This window comes from Lissotriton helveticus, chromosome 5_1 (genome assembly GCF_964261635.1).
Source record: "Lissotriton helveticus chromosome 5_1, aLisHel1.1, whole genome shotgun sequence".
In the NCBI taxonomy this organism is placed as follows: Eukaryota; Metazoa; Chordata; class Amphibia; order Caudata; family Salamandridae; genus Lissotriton; species Lissotriton helveticus.
This window is the reverse complement of record NC_136065.1, coordinates 1542442127-1542465058: the sequence shown is the minus strand read 5'-3', so window position 1 is coordinate 1542465058 and position 22932 is coordinate 1542442127. Positions and strand designations below refer to the sequence as shown.

The 22932-nt window shown below is 42.3% G+C and overlaps 1 protein-coding gene across 2 annotated transcripts in view; it reads left to right on the top strand.

Annotated features, from left to right (window-relative positions):
* The window catches only part of CDK18 (cyclin dependent kinase 18), a 613826-nt gene that overhangs the window by 6657 nt on the left and 584237 nt on the right, over window positions 1-22932 (top strand). Inside the window, exon 2 of one of the 2 annotated variants that reach the window (XM_078644609.1) lies at window positions 9528-9559. The exons of the other annotated variant lie outside the window; for it this stretch is intronic. The gene's annotated coding sequence lies outside the window, so the exon portion shown is untranslated. The remainder of the gene's footprint in view (window positions 1-9527; window positions 9560-22932) is intronic. 2 annotated transcript variants of the gene reach the window in all.

The window sequence follows — 22932 nt, the reverse complement described above, 5'->3', positions numbered from 1 at the left end:
GCTCCGTTCGCGTTGAGAAAACTGCCTCTCGAGTAAAAATCTACTCGAGCGGCAGAAAGGAAGCAGCGCCCACTTGCACTGTGCATGGTGCCGTTCGTGATGATTGCACACTGCGGACAAGCATTTGGCACTGAAAATCATCGCAAAGAGCATTCATCTAACGCACTTTGCCACTTGTGGAGCCCTGCATAGCGGCAGCAGAGTTTTTTTTGCACTTTGTGGAGTTCCGCGTAACTACGCGAACTCCGCCCAAGCTTAATTTCTAATGGATTGCAATGGGTCAGACAGAGGGCTGACTCAGCACACAGGCAAGGCCTGCCATTTATTTACATTTGTATTTCTTTTTAAAAACTGTTTTTATTTTTAAACATCAGCCAAAATATCAGCAGGTGAGTCTTATACACATCAAGTTTGACATTATTACAATCAATTGATACTTTCAGGGATACAGAAATTGCACATTGAGGGTTCCTCCTCCAGTACTCTTCCCCCCTTCCTCTCTCTACATTAGGTATGGCCCACCCTGGTTGCACTTTGGTACCACGTTAGATCTATCTGGACAAGGGATCCACGTAGTCCGGCCCCCACTGAGAGTTTGCTTTGGCGCATCTAAAGGACTAATATTAATTGCATTTTTATAAAACAGAAACACCAAATGGTGGTTTTTAAGAATTGCATATATATATATCACTCTATTTTAACTATTTCTTTTATACTTATCAATTTTTTGTATTGATTTTTATTAATCACACAAATAAAGTGTCATTGTCACTCTGGTTTCACAATCTTAGATGATGTAGTCCATCAACCATTTATGGTTCTTGTGTTTTGGGGTGTACAGTATCGATCTCAACCCCCTGCATCTCTAGATTATAGTATGTTAGCCACAGCTGCCAGATTTTCTTAACTTTTTGGGACACCCTCTGTTTGTGTATGTGGTTTTCTCGGCCCCCCATATACAAGTCCATGCTGGCACGCCATTCCACCATAGTGGGCAGGTCTTCCCCTTCCAAGTGCTTGGCAATTTCTCTTTTTGCAACTATGAGTCCCAGGTTACACAGTAGGAGTTTATATCTGGGGATAACAACATCTGTAGGGATGCCCAGGATGATATATTTGGAGACTAGAGGGATCTGTGTTTCTAATATGTCACTTAGTTCCTTCACTATTCGTGACCAATTTGTATTTCATTTTAGTGCTGAAAATCTTAGCCTGAACCCACTTACCCAAAGCAGTAGGTATGATGGGGTCAGCGGGATAGTTGAATAAGGTGTTTTCAATGGAAGCTTCTCTGAAAAAAAGCATGGTGAGATACTGCTGTGCAAATGGACTGACATCTGAAATGGCATATAGCGCACCTATGGCACCCGTAAAAGATTCCCAGCGCTATTACATTGTCCAGTGGATTTCGAAGCTGGAATTATGGTGTGTGGAAGGGGTACACTGGCTAATTGTGTCCTGTATGGGAACAGTTTACTGTTTTTCATGTGCGCCATGGCAAATTTGTTAACTCCAGCATGACTGTATCCACAGAGGTAGGATGACACAGTAGCTGCATGGAAGGAGAGATCCATGGATGCAGCTATAGGTGAGGACGAGAATAGTGTTTGAGCGAAACACAGGTACTCTTTGCATTCATTCAGAGATGGCGTGTGATGGAGTCGAAAGATGTGAGATGATTGAGCAGAGGTGGCGCCTAGCTTTGTGGATGGAGAGATGCACCATTGCAGATATGCTAAATGGTAAGTATAGCATATAGTATATGGAGATGTGAGGGGACTGAGCTGAGGTTTCTCCTTGCTGTGTGGGTGGGAAGAGGCACCGTTGCAGCTATGCTGTATGGTAAGAACAGCATTTACTGTGTAAAGATGTGAGGTGATTGAGCAGAGGTTTCACCTAGCTGTGTGGATGGAGAGGGCATCTTTGCAGTTATGCTATATGGTAGGAATAGCATGTAGTGTGTAAAGATGTGAGATGATTGAGCAGAGGCTGTGCCTTGCTGTGTGGAACGGGAGAGGCACTGTTGCAGCTATGCTATATGGTAAGAACAGCATACAGTGTCAGATGTATCAAGATTAAATTTTGTGAGTCTATGATGGTGAATTTTACCATTTCTCTATTATAGACTCGCAAAATGCAATGTAGGTAGGTGTCTGCAAATATTTAGCGATTCCTACATATTCCTTAATAGCGAGTCGCAAATTCCGATTCACTGTTAAGGAATGTCTTCATATTCATTCCTATGTGCCTAGAGGACCAGCGGCCCAGGGGCAGAGCAGACAGCGTGGGTAGGTCGTATCATTTGGAGCTACGGGATGCCCAAGGCACCGACTATTGCGGCGCCGGCAAGACCTGTCCACCCCTGTTGAGGCACCCCTCACCAATTTGGGAGGTATATTTAGAATGACTGCATGATTCTGCGACATGCGGTGACAACTGATTGGTAGAACTTCATTAGAAGCACCATCTCGTGTAGATTTTAGATTTCACTTTCACAGTTTTTATACACCACACGGTCCTGAAGAATTGCCACGGTATATAGTTAACCATAAGGGCGAGAAACATGTTGACCCAGAGAGTAGAGCAGTCTAGCAACTGACTATCCCACCCCGAGGGACCTGCCACTCTGTTTTGTTTTTACTAAGGTGGATTACCAGCCAGAATAAATATATCTACTTGGACTATCTAACCTTTTTTAACCATCCACGCACTCACTGCACCACTTAACCATCTACACTACCACGGGCCACACACCCCCACTTCATCATACGGCTAAGGAACAAAAGATCTCCGATAAAGAGCCCCTTCATGGGTGCCCGTTGGACATTGCAGCGCCGGTCCAACGAGGAGCAGGTCCAAATGATAAAGCATGACACCTAGCTTGCTGGGTGTGTGAGGACCCTAGTTCCGCAAAAGCGGGATCCCCCCATCCCTCATTTTCAGCACTCCTCCTATTCCTCCCCTTCACCTCCAACCACCCACCACTAATTCCGTTTGGTGGATGGCCCCATCCATAGAGGAACAGCTCCCTACTTCTTTGAGCATGATTCGGTGGGCATGGACCATGGACCTCTTTAAAAAGTCCCCCCCGTCCCCCCTTCTTGTTGAGAGATATGTGCCTAGAGGCCCATAGGAATGAATGAGAATTGCTTTCACAATTTGCGAGTACCCAATAGGTACTCACAAATTGCGCATACAATTTCAAGGGTGCAAGGGTGCCAAAAGGACACCCTGTTGCACCCCTGAAATATGCATGTGTGCACATGTGGCGCACATACATGCCCTAAGGGCATGTATGTACGCCACATGCAAAATTGTGCGCCACTTGCAAAATTGTGCATTTTTCCAAGGATTTGCAATTTACCACCAACTTGAAGTTGGTGGTAAATTGCGATTCCTTAGCGCAGGATCGCAATTTAAAAAGCGCTTCCTGCATTGCATTTAGAGAATCACAAATTGCAATTCTCTAAATGCATTCGCAAAATAGGTAATCACAAAAAATGTGATTCCCTATTTTGCAATTGCTTTTTTCCCGTTCGCAAACATCCCGATTCTGCGAATCGGCCCGTTTGTGAATGGGAAAACGCTTGATACATCTGGCCCTCAGTGTGTAAAGATTTGAGGTGATTGAGCAGAGGTTGCACCTAGCTCTGTGGATGCAGAGATTCAGAGTTGAAGCTATGCTATATGGTGAGAGCAGCATTTAGTGTGTAAACATGTGAGGTGATTGAGCAGAGGTTGCTCCTTGCTCTGTGAATGGAGAGATGCACAGTTGAAGCTATGCTTTATGGTAATAGCTGCATATAGTGTGTAAAGATGTGAGGTGATTGATCAGAGGTTACGCCTTGCTCTGTGGATGGAGAGATGCACTGATACAGCTTTGCTATATGGTATGAGCAGCATTTAGTGTGTAAAGATGTGAGGTGACTTAGCAGAGGTTGCTCCTTGCTCTGTGGATGGAGAGGTGCATCGTTGCAGTAATCCAATGTGGGAAAAGCTGGGTGTATTTTAAGAGGCTAATTGTGTCACACCAAACTACTTGCTGCACCTAAAATGCTAGCATGTCAAAGGTGTATGTAAGATGAAAAAAGTGTGCATCCGTTTATACATCTGAAACGATTATGGTTAACATGGAGAGGTCACTGGTTCAACGCCGCAAACCTAGTTCACCATCGGCCACATTTTCAAACCAGCCCTATATTGCAAACATTGATGATTAGAGTGGGACAATGGAGGCACTGTGGGATCACTGCTACCCATCCTGCTCTGAAAGCAACCCCCTAGTCTGCAGCCCACAGGGGAAATGCCAAAGTGGCAGAATGGGCAGTTCAGCCCTGGACAAATGCTGGAAGCAGTCAGAATCCTCCACCATAAGTCATATGGAGTAAGAGATGGTTTTCAGTTCTTCAGATATTTTCAAGATGCATGCTGGTAGCGTTTTCCCTATTTTGTGGAATATGTTGATCTCCAAATTATGCTGATGCACAAAGGTAGCAAGTTCCATATTTGGTGGAATAGAGTGATCTTCAATATGTGCTGACACATGCAGGTAGCCGTTTCTCTATGTTGTGGAATAGGGTGATCTCCAAATTATGCTGATGCACGCAGGTAGCAAGTTCCATATGTGGTTGAATCGTGTGATCTTAAAATTGTGCTGACAAATGCTGGTAAGGATGTCCCTACATTGTGGAATTGGGTGATTTGCCAGTTATTCTGATGCATGGGGGTAGGAAGGGTGATAGGCGAGGTAATAGGTAGAATAGGGTGATCTTCAAATTGTGCTGACGCATGGAGGTAGCAAGTTCAATATTTGGTGGAAAAGGGTGGTGAGTTCCATAGTTTGTGGAATAGATTGCTCTTCCAAATATGCTGATGCATGCAGGCAGAAAGTTCCATATTTGCTGGAATAAGGTGATCTCCAAATTATGCGGACCACTGCAGGTAGTGACTTGTATAGCTTGTGGAATAGGGTGATTAGTTACATAATTTGTGGCACATGGGGTAGTTTTTTAATTATGCTGATACATGCTTGTTCCATATTTGGTGAAATAGGGTGGTCTTAAAATTATGCTGAAGCACGAAGGTAGCAAGTTCCATATTTGGTGGAATAGCGTGATCTTCAAATTGTGCTGACACATGCAGGTAGCCTTTTCTCTATTTTGTGGAATAGGGTGATCTCCAAATTATGGTGATACACGCAGTTAGCACGTTCCATATTTGGTGGAATAGGGTGGTCTTCAAATTATGCTGAAACATGCAGGTTGCAAGTTGCATAGTTTGTGGAATGGAATCATCTACCAGTTATGCTGATGCATGAGGGTAGCAAGTTACATAGCATGCGGAATAGGATGATCTTCCAATTAGGATAAAGTATGAAGTTAGAGAGTTCTGTAGTTTGTGGAATAGGGTGATTTTCAAATTTTGCTGATGCATAGAGGTAGCAAATTACATAGTTTGTGGAATAGGATGATCGAATTATGCTGACTCAAGAAGGTATTGCGTTACATAGCTTGTAAAATAGGATGAGGTTACAATAATGCTGATGCATGATGGTAATGACTTACATACTTTGTGGAATAGGATGATCTTCCAGCTATGCTGACTCATTCAGGTAGCAAGTCCCATATTTAATAGATTAGAGCGACCTTCAAATTCTACAGAACACATGCAGGCAGTGAGTTGTATAGGTTGTGGAATGGGATGCTCTTCAAACTATGCTGGTGCATGAAGGTAGGTAGTTTCATAGTTTGTGGAATAGGCTGATATTCCAATTATGCTGACACATGAAGGTAGGGAGTTATATAGTCTGTGCAATAGGATGATCTTCAATTATGCTGACGCATGTAGATAGGGAGGTACATAGTTTGTGGAATAGAACAAGCTTCCAGTTATGCTGACGCATGCAGGTAGCAAGTTACATAGTTAGTGGAATAGGATGGTCTTCAATTATGCTGACGCATGAAGGTCAAAAAATATCAATGTGACTTATTAAATAATATTCTGGTCACAATGGACATAGAGAGCTTATATACAAGCATACCCCAGGTGGAAGCTCTCAAAGTCATCAGTGAATCCTTGGAAGACCGGACACGTCCACATCAGATTCCTACTTATTTTATCGTTGAATGTGCCAGGATTGCCCTTGAACAAAACTACTTCTTGTTCAATACGGAGTTCTATGGCCAAGTGAAAGGTGTGGCCATGGGCGCTATTCTTGTATCGGATATAGCCAACCTCTTTGTTGCCTCCTTTGAAGAAAGGGTGATTTATAACAACAAACCCTTTAGCTCCCATATAAAGAAATTCCTATGATACATCGATGATGTCTGTTTAATTTGGGAGGGTTCGCAGGAAGAGTTACAGAGTTTCCATCTATGGCTGAATCAATAAGATCATAACTTACAGTTTACGATTGAAAGTAATCAATATTCAATCAGTTTCCTGGATCTTAAGATCTGGAATGATGGAGGTGTGTTATCTATGAGCTTCCACACGAAATCTTCATCAAGGAATACGTTGCTGAAATACAACAGCCACCATCCTCGTAACCTGAGGGATAATCTCCCTTTTGGGCAGTTTCTGCGTATTAAACGCAACTGCACCAAAAGGGAAGACTATTTTAAAGACGCCAGAATCTTACAGTCTAAATTGGTCATGAGAAGCTACCCATATAGACTCGTGAAACATTCTATTAAACGGGCATGGTACTATGACCGGCAGGCATTGTTGCACAAAGATGAGCAGCAGCAGGCAATGCAGAAAGATAACCAAATGCAGCCAATCACTTGCGATACTACATTTGGTACTGAGTCTAATAGTATCAAAAAGATAATCAAAAGAAATTGGCACCTCATCAAGAAAGTTGAACCTCACTTAGAACAACCACGTTTTGCTTTTAAGAGGGCTAGAAATGTAAGAGACCACTTGGTCAGTGAACAAACTCCTACCATCATACAAAATATGTGGGTTCTAATGCCAGTGACAGGACATTACCCGTGTGGGAATTGTTCAGCTTGTGCAACTACCAGTGTAACAAAAACGTACACATTGAATGGTAAAGAATGGAAATTGCATCATCATTCCAGTTGCTTGACTAAGTATGTTGTTTCTTGTATACAATGTGCGTGTTGTCTGACATATATTGATAAAACCACACAAGAGGTTAAAAACGTATTATGCAATATCAGTCACGAATACGCTGCAATGTTACTACTGCACCCCTTGTTGAACATTATCTGAAGGAATACACAGCGTCAGATATGAAATGGTTTGTGCTTGAAACTATAAAGAGTTCAAAAAGGCGACAGAATGTTGATCGGCTGCTCACACTTAAGGAAAACAAATGGATTTGGTCTTGCAAAACTGTTGAAAAAGGATTGAATGCCTTTATTGAATGGCAATTAAACAACAGGGGGTGGTGATGGACAGAGTTTCTGAATTAAGCAGAATCTCTCACCCAGTCAAGAGATCAGGGCTAGATCCAACACCGTTTTTTAGCTCATTGCACCATCCCAGTTTCAGAACCTGGCTGTATGCAAATTAGTCTGTCCCTGGCCCAGTGCATCATGGGAACAGGGCAGACCAGACTACAATAGCCAATTCTTTCACTGGGAAGGAAACAAGCTTCCGGGGACCGGTTTCTGGCATTACAGCCGTCTTCGGCCCGGCTTGCTTGAATCCTGATGGTGCAATGAGCAAGGGACTCACGTCTGAGTATACCCTTCCACGCTTAAGGTGGACAAAATAATTAAACAACAGGGGGTGGTGATGGACAGAGTTTCTGAATTAAGCAGAATCTCTCACCCAGTCAAGAGATCAGGGCTAGATCCAACACCGTTTTTTAGCTCATTGCACCATCCCAGTTTCAGAACCTGGCTGTATGCAAATTAGTCTGTCCCTGGCCCAGTGCATCATGGGAACAGGGCAGACCAGATACAATAGCCAATTCTTTCACTGGGAAGGAAACAAGCTTCCGGGGGCCGGTTTCTGGCATTACAGCCGTCTTCGGCCCGGCCAGAAATCTAGCCCTGATCTCTTGACTGGGTGAGAGATTCTGCTTAATTCAGAAACTCTGTCCATCACCACCCCCTGTTGTTTAATTATTTTGTCCACCATAAGCGTGGAAGGGTATACTCAGACGTGAGTCCCTTGCTCATTGCACCATCAGGATTCAAGCAAGCCGGGCCGAAGACGGCTGTAATGCCAGAAACCGGTCCCCGGAAGCTTGTTTCCTTCCCAGTGAAAGAATTGGCTATTGTAGTCTGGTCTGCCCTGTTCCCATGATGCACTGGGCCAGGGACAGACTAATTTGCATACAGCCAGGTTCTGAAACTGGGATGGTGCAATGAGCTAAAAAACGGTGTTGGATCTAGCCCTGATCTCTTGACTGGGTGAGAGATTCTGCTTAATTCAGAAACTCTGTCCATCACCACCCCCTGTTGTTTAATTATTTTATTGAATGGCAGGCATTAGCAACCCTTTAGAGTATACTTGTGATAGGCACTTTCTTACTTTACATATCTACCTTGGCACTAACTAGGTGGTTGCAGATATGTTCATTGACCTATGGGATATGTCTTAATACGTGAGTACTGCCTCTGCAGTGTCCCATAATTTCCATGACGTTACACACAGTGGGTCTGACGGGTCCACTCCTGATTGTCTCAGTGGGTTGAGAATATGAGCTTCATGTTATACTGAAGAGACAATGCAATTGACTGATGTGCTGTACATGAGTCACCGTATCCTGCACATACTGCTGTATTCTATTTTGGCATTATGTGATAGCGTCTTTGGGTGTCCTTACTTGTTCGATGGAATCGGCAAGGGATGGATACAATTCTGCAACATTCTATTAAATCATATTGGTGACCCCAAATAGAGATGTATATATTTATACAACAGTAGTGGTATTCATATATATTTTTTATATATATATTTTTAAATTCTTGGTTTCTAAGTTTGTCATGAAAATAAGGGCAGTTTTGTGCATCATGATTCTGCTAAAGTTGTTGTTTAGTGCTTCCGAAATTGGTTTCAACGCGAGCATGGCCACTCATTCAATATGGCCACTGCAGTCAGGCCTCGGCAAGTGTTTGGATACTATTCCACAACATTTAATTAGATCGGATAGATGACCCCTATTGAAATGTATTTATATAATAGTAATTCTAAATTCTTTGTTTTGAATTTGTCATGTACATAAAGGCAGATCGTGATTCTGTCAATAAAGTTGTGCAATAGCACCTCCGTAATTGGTCTTAATGCAAGCACGGCCACTCACCCAATATGGCCGCTACAGTCGGGAGGGGGAAGCGTTTCTTTCGATTTAGTTCAGCTGATCACCTCACGCCGTACTCGGTCTTGTGAGTCGGTGTTTGGGACCAAGTGAGGCTGGTTCTCAATTTAAGTAAGTTTCTTCGCCGAATCACTTTAATGCTCTTGCATTAGATTTGTTTTTAACCTGCGCTTATATCACGAAGCTGGACACAATTGTAAATGCCACTCTGTTTCGTGTTATTTTATAGGTGACTGTATGCTTGACTCGTACAGGAAAAATGTGAGTATCACATGGGACACTCTCATTTGTTTGTATCCTTTAAGGTTTACATGGAGTTTACTCTGAACAAAGAGAATCACATGTGGATTTTTCTTTTGTTTCCTGCTAGATTCATTATATATTTAAGAATTGAGAAGAAGTCTCCTTTGCTTCTTTGGAAGTGAGTTGGTCTATAAGTTATTGCGAATTCACTTTTAGTGAAATGGTGGTTGGCTTGCCTATGAATTTGGATTAGGAGTGCCACATATCTGTGCATGTTATCACAGGATTAAGGTTATGCACACGAGTGCGTGTTGGCATGTTTACAGGTTTTTTAAGTGTTTGGGTTGACACTTTTTTGTGATGATCACTATTGTTTCTTAAGTGTGGAGCCGACGATACCTCTTGTAAATACAGGGATGTTAAGTGTATGTCTTTTATTATATTAGATCTTGGTGTGCAACTATACCGTCCTGAAGATTGACTCAAGGATCTTTTAGACCAGTGAGAGACCGAAACGTCGATGCATTGACACCGTTTTGCTTACATTTGTAAGCCTAATAGAGAGAATGAAAATCAGATGAAATGTTCTGTTTAATTCTAAAATATGGGGTTTTGTTTTCCATATGCACAAAAAGCAAAAGGTGTTTGTATACTACTGGTGAATGAACAGATAATTCCAGTAGTATGTTTGTTGCCAGATTTTGACTTGTATAGAGAACCTTGATTAAAATAATTATTTATATAACTGGGTGTTTATGAAGAAATTCCCTGTATTAATCAATTGATGTTCACTGTTGTGACAGTATTGCAAATAACAAATGATGTTAAATGATTCCTCTAGGGACATTGATATTTTGTGATTGATTATACCAGTCCCAAGGGGATTATTGAGTTGCCCTATTTTTGTATAAGATGTATGAAGGTAGCAAGTTACATAGTTCGTGAAATAGGGTGATCTTCAAATAATGCTGATGGATACAGGCAGCAAGTTCCATAGTTGGTGGAATAGGGTGAGCTGCAAATTATGCTGACGCATTCAGGTAGCGAGTTACATAGTTTAGCTATGAATGGTATTTCCTCCTTTTCAGATACATGCAGTCAGTGAGATTCATAGTTTGGGGAGTAAGATGTGGGCTTCAGGGTATTCTGATGTATGTAGGTTACAATTTCTATAGTTGGGGAATAAGTGGTGTTATTTGAGTTACTCCGATACATGCAGGTAGTGGGTTGCATAGTTTAGGGAATGATGAGTAGTCTTCACGTGCTTCTGATGTATGCAGGCAGTGGAGTCAATAGTATGCGGTCAAATGTGTGGTCCTGAAGTGGTTTTGATGCATGCAGGTTATGGGTTACATGGTTTGAGTAATAATGAGTGGTCCTCAACTGTTTACGATGCCTGCAGATAGTGGATGCAAAATTTGGGGTAGAATGTGGTCCTCAACTGCTTCTGATGCATGCAGGTTGTGGATTATATAGTTTTGGAAATAAGAGTTGTTTTCACCTTTTGAGTTACATTCATGTAGTATATTTACATAGTTTGGGGTATAATCATAGGTCAAAGTGTGTGGGATCTGTGGGGCATGACCTGTCCAAACTTTTCTAATTTAACAAAAACAGGTCCCCTTATTTTTGCTAAAAGACAACTGTTTTAGGACACAATTGAGATGCCTCAACTGAAGTGGAAGGGAGTGGGTCTCCTCCTCCAGGATGCCTGTTGCCTGAAAAAAATGGTAATGTGAGCAATTGCTTAATCTGCAAATGTAAAGGCTGTATGAAAGCTGGCATTAGCTTTAATTAATTGATGGAGCAGCTTGAAGATTTGTGATGACAAAGATGTATTCTTTTTGAGAGTAATTGTAAGGGTGTTACCAGCTGTGCTGTGGAGTTCAGTGCTTTCAATGCACAGTTATAAAAATGTTTGCACTAGGTACAGTCTGCCTATTACTAAAATCTCTATTTTGAAAGCACTTTTTTGTCTTAAACTTAAATGTTTTTGAAGAATAAAAAACATTCTGTGTGTAATGTAAGTGTAAAACAATGACGTACATACTCACAGAGCTTTCTGAAACAGGCTGGGGCCTCGTAGTCCTAAAAATATACAAGTCACTATTTCCCACTGCACCACCCACAATTCAGTTCAATGATTCTCTTATTACACACACAGACATCTGCACTGATTATATTATCCAGTCCTTGTTTCACATAGATTAGCTTGCTTGCATTTATTTTTATTATATAGTTACCTGAAGGTGAAAAACCCAAAAAATAATAACAGAGTGGGTCTGTGTATTCTGATCCATGTGTAAACCCCTGTTTGTGCAATGGTCATAATTACGAGTTATTTATCACATCACTTAATTATCAGGCATGTTAAGTAAATTAACCTATATTGTATTTTGGCAGTTCAAACCTGCTGACATTTAGCAGGGAAAATATGTACGATACTCACTGTACCATGTGGATTTTGGCGTGTTAAACACCAAAATCAGCATGCTATTCCCCGAAAACTCATAATAGGTGCTATTTATTGCACACAATAAATAAAGTACTCTCGGATGTCATTATTTATGAGGTGCGATAAGTAGCACCTTCACTCATAATCAGGAAAAGAACATAGGGGCATATTATGAAGGACGGGCGATACATTATCGCCGCTTTTATCGGCAGGAAACTGCTGATAAAGCGGCGATAATGGGCTTGATAATATGCTCTACGAATTCCTATCGAAGCCCATGTTAGATGTCTTCACATCTAACTTGGGCTTCAATAGTAATTCATAGAGCATATTATCAAGCCCAATATCGCCGCTTTATCTGCAGTTTCCTGCCGATAAAAGTGGCGATAATGTATCGCCCGTCCTTGATAATATGCCCCATTGTTTGTGGACATGCCTCTGACCCCGACCAATGCTCCCTGACTCCAACTTCCATTGCACTCTGCATCACAGTTCCCATTCTTTTTTTGTGTGCACTTCGACCTCTGGGTATAATGCATGGCCCTGAACTCGTTCTGATTCATGCAGGTATTGGGTAGCATAATTTAGGTAATAACAGGTGTTATTCACTTTTTTAGGTTCTTGCAGGTTGTGGGTTACATAGTTTGTGGTATGAGAAATGTTGTTACATTTCAGATGTATGCAAGTTAGAGGGCAGTAGCTATTCTGCTTTCACTAGAGGAATATTGGTCCTTAGATAACTAGATAATGGATGTTGTTTTTCTCTAGCAGCAGCACAGATGGGAGGAAGGCAGTCATCGACCTACATGGACTTTAGGTCTGTTTAGGTAGTGCAACTGCATCCTGCCTTTTTAACCTACACCAATATTATTCTACAGTTCTTTGTTCTACATAAATAAATATCTATTCTGGTGCTATTTACTGATAATACTTAACATTACCATACAACATCCCTTTAAAGGTAGACCGTTGGTATTGTCAATGCTTGTTTATATTTCTGGTCAATGTCAGGCAGAACATGAAAAAGTGGATCTGCAGTGCTAGTGGAACACAAGTAGTGTGCATGCTCTGGTACATTTTAGATGAGCGCAGAGAGCCATCAGATCAGAGACTTTCCCTCAAAATCTCTAGATGTTAAAACTGACTTTTCAGGAACTTTTTGGAACAAATTGAACCTTCCATGTCAATAAGCTGAAGACTCGGCTCAATGGCATTGTCCGTTTTCTTTCAATTTGTATCACCGAGATTTTCCTAGGTTCATTTTTATTAGATTTGTCTAGTGCTAATTTTAATAAAGCGTCCTGATAGCTCTACAGTTCAATCAAAATCATTCATAAGTAAATCAGTGATTACTCAGTAATATTTTGGAAACCAAAGAAAGCGAGAATCTTTATAAAAGGGCCTAAAGGAATCATTCTCTGGTACATGTATGTTTAAAGACTCAAACCATCACAGTGCATCAGAGGTATGCCATAAGTAACCTGTTGGACCATCCGCTTGCTTCTTCAGTCTTCTGTTGGGGCACATGACATTCACATAATTCCGCCCCAACTGCCCCATGACGGGGATCAGAGGTTGTTCAGTGTCGTGGTATGATTATTTTGGCAAAATGTAAGCATAAAGGACAAGCTGCCCCATGATCGGCCTTCGTAGATTTGAGGCCAATCTTTCTGCCTACCTGCCTGCCTGTCTGCCTGCTCTCCTGTCTGCCTGCTGGAAACAGATCTTATTTATTTGGAAGGATGCACGGATTCTGCAATTCACTGATCTGGGATTGCCATTTCTACTGAGACCCAGACATTGCACAGGCACGCACAGAATAACGACAGGTGAAGGATGAGCATTTACTTAGTCTGCTCTGCTTTGAGGGGCACAGTGATCTCGTCTGATGTTGAGGGCAGCTCTTGTTTTATCACACATGGGCCCGCATTGGCACAAGCAGGCCTGGTCATGGTGCAGTCACATCACTGTGAGGACTGGTTTCCTCGCACACTTTGCTCATTTTGATGCATTGCCGTCTCTTATGATTCCCAGCCAGATTGTTGAAATCCGTCAAGCTGTTCAAACTTATGAGCAAAGTGAATGAGCCAAGTCTGCGCCTTGGCTCTGCCGGTCTTTATAAAGACTGCCAGTGTTAGGATTTAGGGCCCCTTCCCTTGAAAATGTACAAAATGTAATAACTTTGTTTTAGGTCGAGCCTAGAGTCAGCGCGCATGAGCTGCTATGCGAGGCATGCTGTATTAGAGGATGGAATGGAAGCCACGCCCACTCTCAACACATATTTGTCATTAGCTTGTGTCATTGCCCTTCGTAAATGCTGGCTTCTGATTCGTTAATAGGATTGTTAGTCCCTCCTTAGTACCGCCTTGTCTTCATTTGTAACCTCCCATGAGAACAGGCCCTATTGCTTCTGTCATTACACAGTATGTCTTATTTAGTCTGTAAGGACCATTATCATTAATGAGTTTAACCTACTGCAGGCACATTCAGCGCACCATAAGCTCTCTCACTTTTCAAACAGACTGGGACAAAGGCGGCCCCATCTTTGAATAGGTCTCGCATTTACAAGAGTTTGAGCTATTGGCATTGTAAATGATGATGCCTTTTATTTATGTGTTAATTAGCAAAACAGATCAATAAAAGGCATGGTCACTTACAATCCCATTAGCTTAAACTTTCGCAAATGCGAGACCTGTTGTATTGCAAAGGCTTGTTTCCTACTGTGTTCAGTCTTTGAGGTATCCAGTAGTGTCACAGAGCTGCTACAAAACCTCAATTGACTGGTTGTTATTTTATTGACTTCAGAAGGATTAAACATTGAGTTGACGCATGAATGATATCGGGAGGAATAATGAAACGAGCTATTTTAAGATCTTTAGTGTTCTGGGGATGTGGGCAGGAGCCTCGTCGCAGTCTGCCTGCCGCTACACGAGGAATTGCCCAGTTTTAATCAGGCGGGCTCGGCACAAGGCGCTTTTCGCCAGACCTGCCATTGGAAATCAATGAGCCACTGCCTCAGCCTTTCTAGGCCATATTTCTAGAGCCGTCGCCGCGGCACCGCCTTCCGAACATCAATATACTGCCCCTTCCTTAACCTCGTTATCTGCCAATTTCCCCTACATTTATTTCGCGCTGTTTTTCCTCCTTGTTTCCTGGCCCTGTGCCCCCCCACCCCCGATGCGCCTATTCTTCGTTGTATTCTCTGCGTTATGCTCGTTTCAGTGGCACAACGAAACTTCAGGGCCCCCCTGCAAGGTACTTGCCTTGCGGGGGGGGGGGGGGGGGGGGGGGAGGGGGCGACTCAATAAGGAGCTCTCATTACAGGGGACCAGCTGAGGCTGCGCGGGCCTATGTTACGCCACTGTCTTGTTTCCTTCCTGCGTTGCTCCTGTACTGGCCTCTCTGTGATTCATGCCTCTGTTTCCCATCTGATGCTCTTCTTCCTGGTTCTCCCTTCTGTTTTCAGTTTGTTTTTTCCATCTGTTGCTGTCGTGCTTGCTTTTCTCTCTGTTTTGTGCCTTTATACCCCTCTGGTACATTTGTTTCTGGTCCTACCTTTAGATTCCCATGTTCTCTTCCTTATCCTGACCCCAGTCAGTCCTGTAAAGGAACTCATCTTATCAGCCTTGCAGGTGGTAAATGAGACGTTGGCACTACTGGGATTAAAACCTGTGACCTGTAGGTTTTCAGGAGGCACAATAACTCTGATATTTTACTTGGTATCTAGCTTCACACCAGACACGTTTGTAACTGTGAACATGCCATGGTATATTATTTTATGTACATGTGTATAGCGCACATTCTGTCACTGGTTAGGACTTGTAGAGCTTTCAGTAGTTTGACGACTTTTCATATTTCCTAGGTAACCCTCACAGGCTTGCGATGATATGATACAATTGTATTCTGTTCATATTCTCAGGTGACTATGTCGTATTCAGTTGGCTGTGGGTGTTTGATTTTGGTTAGGGATGGGTTCTTTGCCAATAATTTACGCATCTTCTCATTTGATAGACATGACAATTGCGCGAATATGGGTGTGCAGTGTTTTTGGTAGTCAGTGCTGATGAGTTCTGTGGCAGCAGACAACATGGTATATCTGGGCCATGATGGGTTATGTTTGGTGCTCTGTTGGATGCTGACATGTGGCATGTGAATGGTGGAAGATGCTGCTGAGAGGATAGTGAGAGTCAGGGCTTTAAGTGGGCTGGGTCCTGCAGGTGCTCAGCACCAGCAGTTCTAAAAAGCTGGTGCTGAGACGGGTCCCTCTCGAACTCTCCATCGTTGCCCTCACCTTCAGGGTGAAAGAAAAATCTTAACTCTGCAGCCGTACCACCCTTCACTGCTTTTGATGTAACTTCTAATCTTCGTTATAGTTCTTTCAGTCTCATCAGTTCAGAATTCTTTTGTTGCAGTTTTATATAGCACAAACTTGACCCGAAAGTATTGGAGCGCTTCACACAAGCACCAGTTATATTACACCAGGACATATTCATTTTTTGAATCACATGATATTTAGCAAACGATGAGGTTCGAACCTGCTTCCCGAACTCCAAAGCTGGCAACTCTAGCCCTTAGGCCACGATCTCTCCCACAATTTTCAATTTGATATACAGCACAGCCATAGTTGTTGCTGATTTATCTTATGCAACTAAACATTGACAAAACCAACAGTCCTGACTTGTTGTAGGTGTATGGTTACTTGTGTAATGTTACTTGTATTACATATCGGGGTGCAATGACAGGCGGCACACTATGCTAAATCCAGATTTTTTGCTTAAGTGTTTTTAAGCCACGTCCTTAATTACATCGCCCCATCCCTTTGACAGATTTCCCAGTTTTTTCATCCCACTTAAAGCCCTGGTGATAGTCACCTTTAAGGGTGTCTGTGCCATGTTGGATGTATGTGAGGGGATCTAGTAATAACTTCAGTTGGAAGTTTGTGTGTTTGATTCCAACTGTGATGAAGCATTCATTACTGCGTGGTGACAGGTTTTAGGTTTCTTGCATGCTTATTGGCACCGGCTCTGTATCAACAAAGCCAATGGGGCATTGGAGCTCAATGCGGAGCCTATTCACAAAGTGCATTTTGTAGTACGTGTTGTAGTACTACAATAGTATAACACAATGCCATTTACAAACCTTTGTGCAGAGTTTCCGCCTCTCTGTACTTTTTCTGTGCAGAGATCTCCGCCCGGAGTGCTGAGTCTCCGCACATGTAAGTAGATGTTTTAGTAGTAAATATGGGAGGGACGGGGGAGAAACTGGAAAATAGGGAATACTTACTATTAAAAGGAAGGGGAACAGGGAGGGGTAATGAGAGGTGTAGGGAGGGATTTACCTAGGACGTCTACCCACCAGCAAAAGAGTAAGTCCATTGCTATTCGTTAACTGCACCTCTAAAGTTACTAAAGTCAAAAAGAGATCCAAAACTGTAGTAAATTACTCCTGCTAAGAGCTTAAGTAAGTCCAGCACCACACAAGGCTAACCCCTCGTACTGCAACATCCTCTCACAGAAAAAATAGGTGTAGGGACTCTGGTTTTCAAGTCTCCGTGCACTCTCAGATTAAAAAAAAACAGCAGCATCAGTCCAAAAACGTGGAGGTTACAATACAAAAAGGGGCATTTCCTTACATATTTATTAATGCCAACAGGCTTTTAAAGGTAGATTGTTATTACACTGTATTGAAGACTGTCGCTGTTATTTTGCTACACATAATCTGCTGGATTCATTTAGTGAAAAGGGGATTTAGTGTTTCCTACCTCTTTGAATCCCCTTGTCATAAATCTTGTCATAGTACAAGATGTGCAGTTAATCATCCTTATCAGACCTTCTTAAGTGGGGTTGGATGTTGTTGTTTTGCCAACTGTAATTTCATGCAAATTAGTATTTTTGCTTACTGTTTGCCGGGTGGCTGCCTTGTGTGAATGCTTGTGCTTGATATAGTAGGCCTAAGATGATGATAGTGACAACCCAATGATAAAGATGTGATTGGGTCATTTGGGAAAGTTATGTTAGCTGACAAAGGACTGATCTGTTTGAGGATAAAAAGGTAGAAAGACAAAATGCCCGATATATTTATGTGAAAAGAATATGTTAAAGCCAGCAGACCTGCCAGGGAGGCTTATCATTACCCTAGTTAGGCCCTCTTAAGCTGTGTAGGAATCTGCCTTTTCTCTGTGGTCATCCCGGATATTTTGCTTTCGCTAGACTCTGCATGTTTGCTGGCGTTAGAACTCTGTAGGCTTTACCCCTGCTAACCAGTGGTAAAGTGCCTGTGCTCCTCTGTAAAACATGGTTGAATAGGAATATTCATATTTGGCATATTTAATGTGCTTATAAGTCCCTAATATATGGGTGTACCCAGATCCTGAAATTATGCCACTAGTGGACTGCAGAACCTATTGTGCCATCCAGTACAGTGCAAATATGGCTTGAGGCCTACCACTGTTGCCTGACTGTAACAGTGCAAAACATGCATTCTGTCATAATAAACCCCTTTGACACGGAAAAAAGCCCCCCCCTTCAATTTGAATTAAGTCACCGCTAATTCGGCCTTAAAGCCCACCAAGCAGGGTGAATAGTATTTAAATGTAGGGCATGTAGAAATATAATGTTGTCCTTGTGTGACTAGCACCCAAAAAGTTTTCTTCATTGTGACAGGCCTAGCTGTTCTATGTAGAACACCATATCAAACATTAAAATATTACTACTGCATCTCAGGAATGAGACCAGCTAACAAAATAATTACGTTTTTTTGTAATAGTTATTAAAAACTCAGTTCAATGTTGAAGCTATATTTTTTATAAATATTGAGGAAAAGTCTCTTTTAAAATGTTCTTTTTCCCTGCCTGAAGTTCCTGGAGGCTAATTTGCATTGCCTCTCTAGCTACTCCAGCCAGTAATTATCCTTGAATAGGCTTTAATAGGCGTTAAATGCCTCCCAGGAACAAACAGTAGGATGACTTGAATGGGCAGAGCTTACTCCTCTGAACACCACAGAACATTCAGCGTGGGGACTGTGGGCATCCTTTTTGGTAATAGAGTGTCAAGTGTATCCTACTTGACAGATCTTGATATACAACACTTGGGTCACAGTTGAAGGGGGAGTGAACAGTATGTCAAGACAATTCTTATAGTTCAAATCTCTGGTTGCTGAAGAACTTTGCTTTTGTCCTACCAGACCTCTGTACCTGGGCTTACATAGAACCATTGGGACACAGTTGAAAGGGGAGAGAACAGTATGCCCGGAAAATTGTTGTGGATACTACCAGACTTCTGTCTCTGGGGTTATTGTGGGTGGCTGCCTCAAACTGGATGTTAGTGTTAGGTGTGGCAGGACATTAGGATAACCACAGTACACTCTCCACTGGCCCACCAACCCTCAGAGCCCAAGTTAAGTGTGATCGAAGACTTTCATCATATTGAAAAGACCCAAAGTGGCTAGGGTTGGCCCCAGGCACCTTTACCCCAAAGGTTAGGGCATGCCCTGGAGTCATTCCCAACCCACTAGCTATTGTCATGCATAAATGTTGGACTCCCAGGCACTCACTTTATTACACTTTCTGGACCTTGGAAGATCAGAAGAGGACTGGACCTGCTGTTTGTGACCTGAAAGGAGCCATGGAGCACTGGACCTCTAATTGCACACATTTAAATTAGGTGGGCAGAATTAGAGGTCTGCCTCCGATGGCCATTACTCCCGAGGGCTGTTGGAGGGGTTTAATCATTGGAGAGAAAGATTAGTCTCTGCTGTAATTAAACCAAAGCTCTACCTGCACCTAAATTTCACAGGTGGCCCATTATGTTGCTGGTAAACATACTACGTCATTGTTGCGATGGAGTATGCTACCGCCAACATATACATTTGGGCCCTAAGTCAGAAATTAAAATCTTCGACCAGGCCGGGCCTGGTTGTTGTACCTGACCCGTGCTTCCTCACGTTCAGTCTTAAATTGCACATAGGTCACTGTCTACCAAGACTATTGACTATAATTGGCTGTTTGTGCTTTAAATGTTTTAAATCTTATCTCTGGTTCCCCTTACTGAATATTTGTCATTTTGATGCCAATTTGTTTGTTACCTTTTACTTTATGTTTCTAATTTGGTTTGGAATTTTTATTATTTTACATTTCGACTTTGTTACTGTTTTGGTATTGTATCAATACTTGACATATTGCCCTAAGTGAAGCCTGCGTATTCTGTGCCATAGATACCAGGGGGCTGAGTTCTTGCTACTTTAGTGACTTTGAGGCTTCACTCTGAGAAGGGTTGTGATTGTTTTTTGAGGTGGGTAGTCACCCACCACAAATAATCAAATTTCTTACAAACTTGTGGTTTATTGTTTTACCAAATTTAATTTTCTATATAGTTGTCAATTTAAGACTGTATACTTGATGTTTACCTGTTAAGAAAAATCATGCTCAATATGGTTATGTTCTTGGGCCTGTGATAAAGGATATTTGCCTCATTGATTCATTTGCAAAAGTTACACAAGATTCCATAAGTTTGATCTGTTTATAATGACAATTACAACAAAAGCAGAATACCTGTTTTTTATAGTGAAAATCATATCTTAAAGCCAAAAGGCCTTTAAGTGTGGATTGATATTGCAATATGATACGACCTGTAGACAGGCATTTTCTTACGTTATAGCTCACAGATTAAAGTAGTAAGGAAGGATTTTGGTTTTTGTTACTTCCTGTGACAAACCCTGGGAGTAGAACATTTTCACTGTGATTATCCTTGCTAGACTCTCTTAGGAAGGCTTGATAGGTGTCGTTGTCTGTCAGTTTTTGTATTAAAAATATTTTAAACTATGAGTTTACGTACGTATAGATGCGTAGAGAGTTTTTGGATCAGCCCTCTTCTGTCTGTTCAAGTGTCATTCACACTCTGCTTCTCCCATGACTGCATGTTGCAGGGACAATGGGCTCTATTGCCTATTGAGTGACGTCATGTGCTGCAGTGTCTGGGCTATTGACCAGGCCTTTAGTTTTCCATGTTTTGTTTTATAGGCCCCACTTCCATTTATTTTCTACTTCTGCTCTCTTTTAAGAACTGCTTGTAACTTCTCTGATGGTTCTACCAAGCACCTCTCAGCCCAGTCATTTTATCTGCAATGTGCTGCAGCCTGCACCAGGGCCGGCTTTAGGGCAGTCGACTAGTGCAGCTGCACTGTGTGCCGACCTGGGAAGGGAGCACTGACCATGGGAGAGCACTGTGTTTAGCAATAACTTACGATTTAAAAAACCTGCGGCAGGGTTCCTTGGGCAATCCCACTTTAAGGCAGCAAAAACAATGTCAAGCTAACTCTTGTGATTACTTTTGCTGCTGGATATAGGGATCAAAGTTTTGTCTAGTGGCAGTTTTGACTCGCCATAATGTAGCACAGAGGGTTAATATGCCTGCTGCAAAGATCGCATACAGTGCAGATCACAGATCTCTATTTTATATGGCTAGCTGAGTGGATTACTGCTTTTGTCACAGAGATCCTTTTCTTACTGCAGTTCATAAGATACAACCCTGATATAGAACAGTGACTTGTATGAGCTGTCATCAAAGAACTGCATGCAAACTACTTCAAATAGGTTAGGACATTATGGGGTCTATTATGATTGTCCGCCCGCCACTGTAACGGTCAATGGGACCGACCGCAAGAGGTGCAGGGGTCCCGCTGTGGCTATCAGGATGCGACCGCCACCATGGCGGTTGCATCTTGTATATTTAACATTGTGGTGGGCGGTGCTGTATTCAGCACCCGCCACATTGTTAAACAGGCATGTTGTGCATTTGCATGCACAACGTGACAGGCACCGCGCGGTGCCTGCCATGTTGTGTATGTAAATGCGTACCCCCCATGTGCGCCCCCAACACCCTGGGGGCCCACAACGGGTCCTCATAAGAAGACAATGCATGTCTTTCGTTGCCGCCATGGAAAGGCACATCCCCGTCTGCATTATAATTAGGGCTCCCGGTTTTATGGTATTTATATTTTTGTCATTTCCGTCTATATTTATCTATATTTATTTTTTGCTCATTTTGCCTGTATTTATCCATATTTATTTTAGGTTTTGTGAAAAAATATAGCTGAAATGTGTGTATTTCTGCATTTATTTAACCAGTTAATGTGCACTCGTACCTGAACGCCTGGAAGGTTTCAATGATATATACACACTCAGATGATAAAATATGCACTTGTAAGAAAATATGTAAATTTTAGTATCAAGGTTGTTCATTATAATATGGATGGAGGTGTCTTGCAGACACCGCCACCATATTATTCCCTTTTTTCACCCTGTCGTCGACCGTCAGAAAAGCGGCGGACGGTCTTCCCGTCCACCGCAGTACCCCCGCCATCATAATATGGCGGGGCTAAATGGCATGCGGGCGGTGTATTATGGCGGGCGGATCGCCACCACCGTTTGGGCGGTGGCAATCCGCCTAACATACTAATAGACCTCTATGTTTCTTTCCACCAGTCTTTCATTATTTATTTCTAATATTGCTTTATGGGGTTTGTTTGGGTAGATATACCTTTATGTTAGCAAAGTCAGCCTTTACCAGTGCTTTAAAATAAATTAAATGTATGTGAAAAGGGGCTAGGGAGAGATTAGGGGCCCTTTTGCCCAGTGGTAGTGAGGAAATACAAGGATGAGGTCATGGGATGGGGGGCACCAAAAATAATTGACGGTCCAGGCGCTTCTAGCGCTAAAGCCTGGCCTGGCCTGTACGGTCACAATTTACAAACCAAATAACTATCTTGAGAAGGTACAATCCATAGTGTATCTTTGTTTTACAGTTCCAAGATAGCAACGGAGTTTAAAAACATTTTAAGTATTTTGTTGTCCACCTTAGGTTAGTAGAACAGTGATACACTATACACTTTAGCTTTCAAAGATGGTCACCCAGTTGCATAGTTACTAAGGGGCCATCTT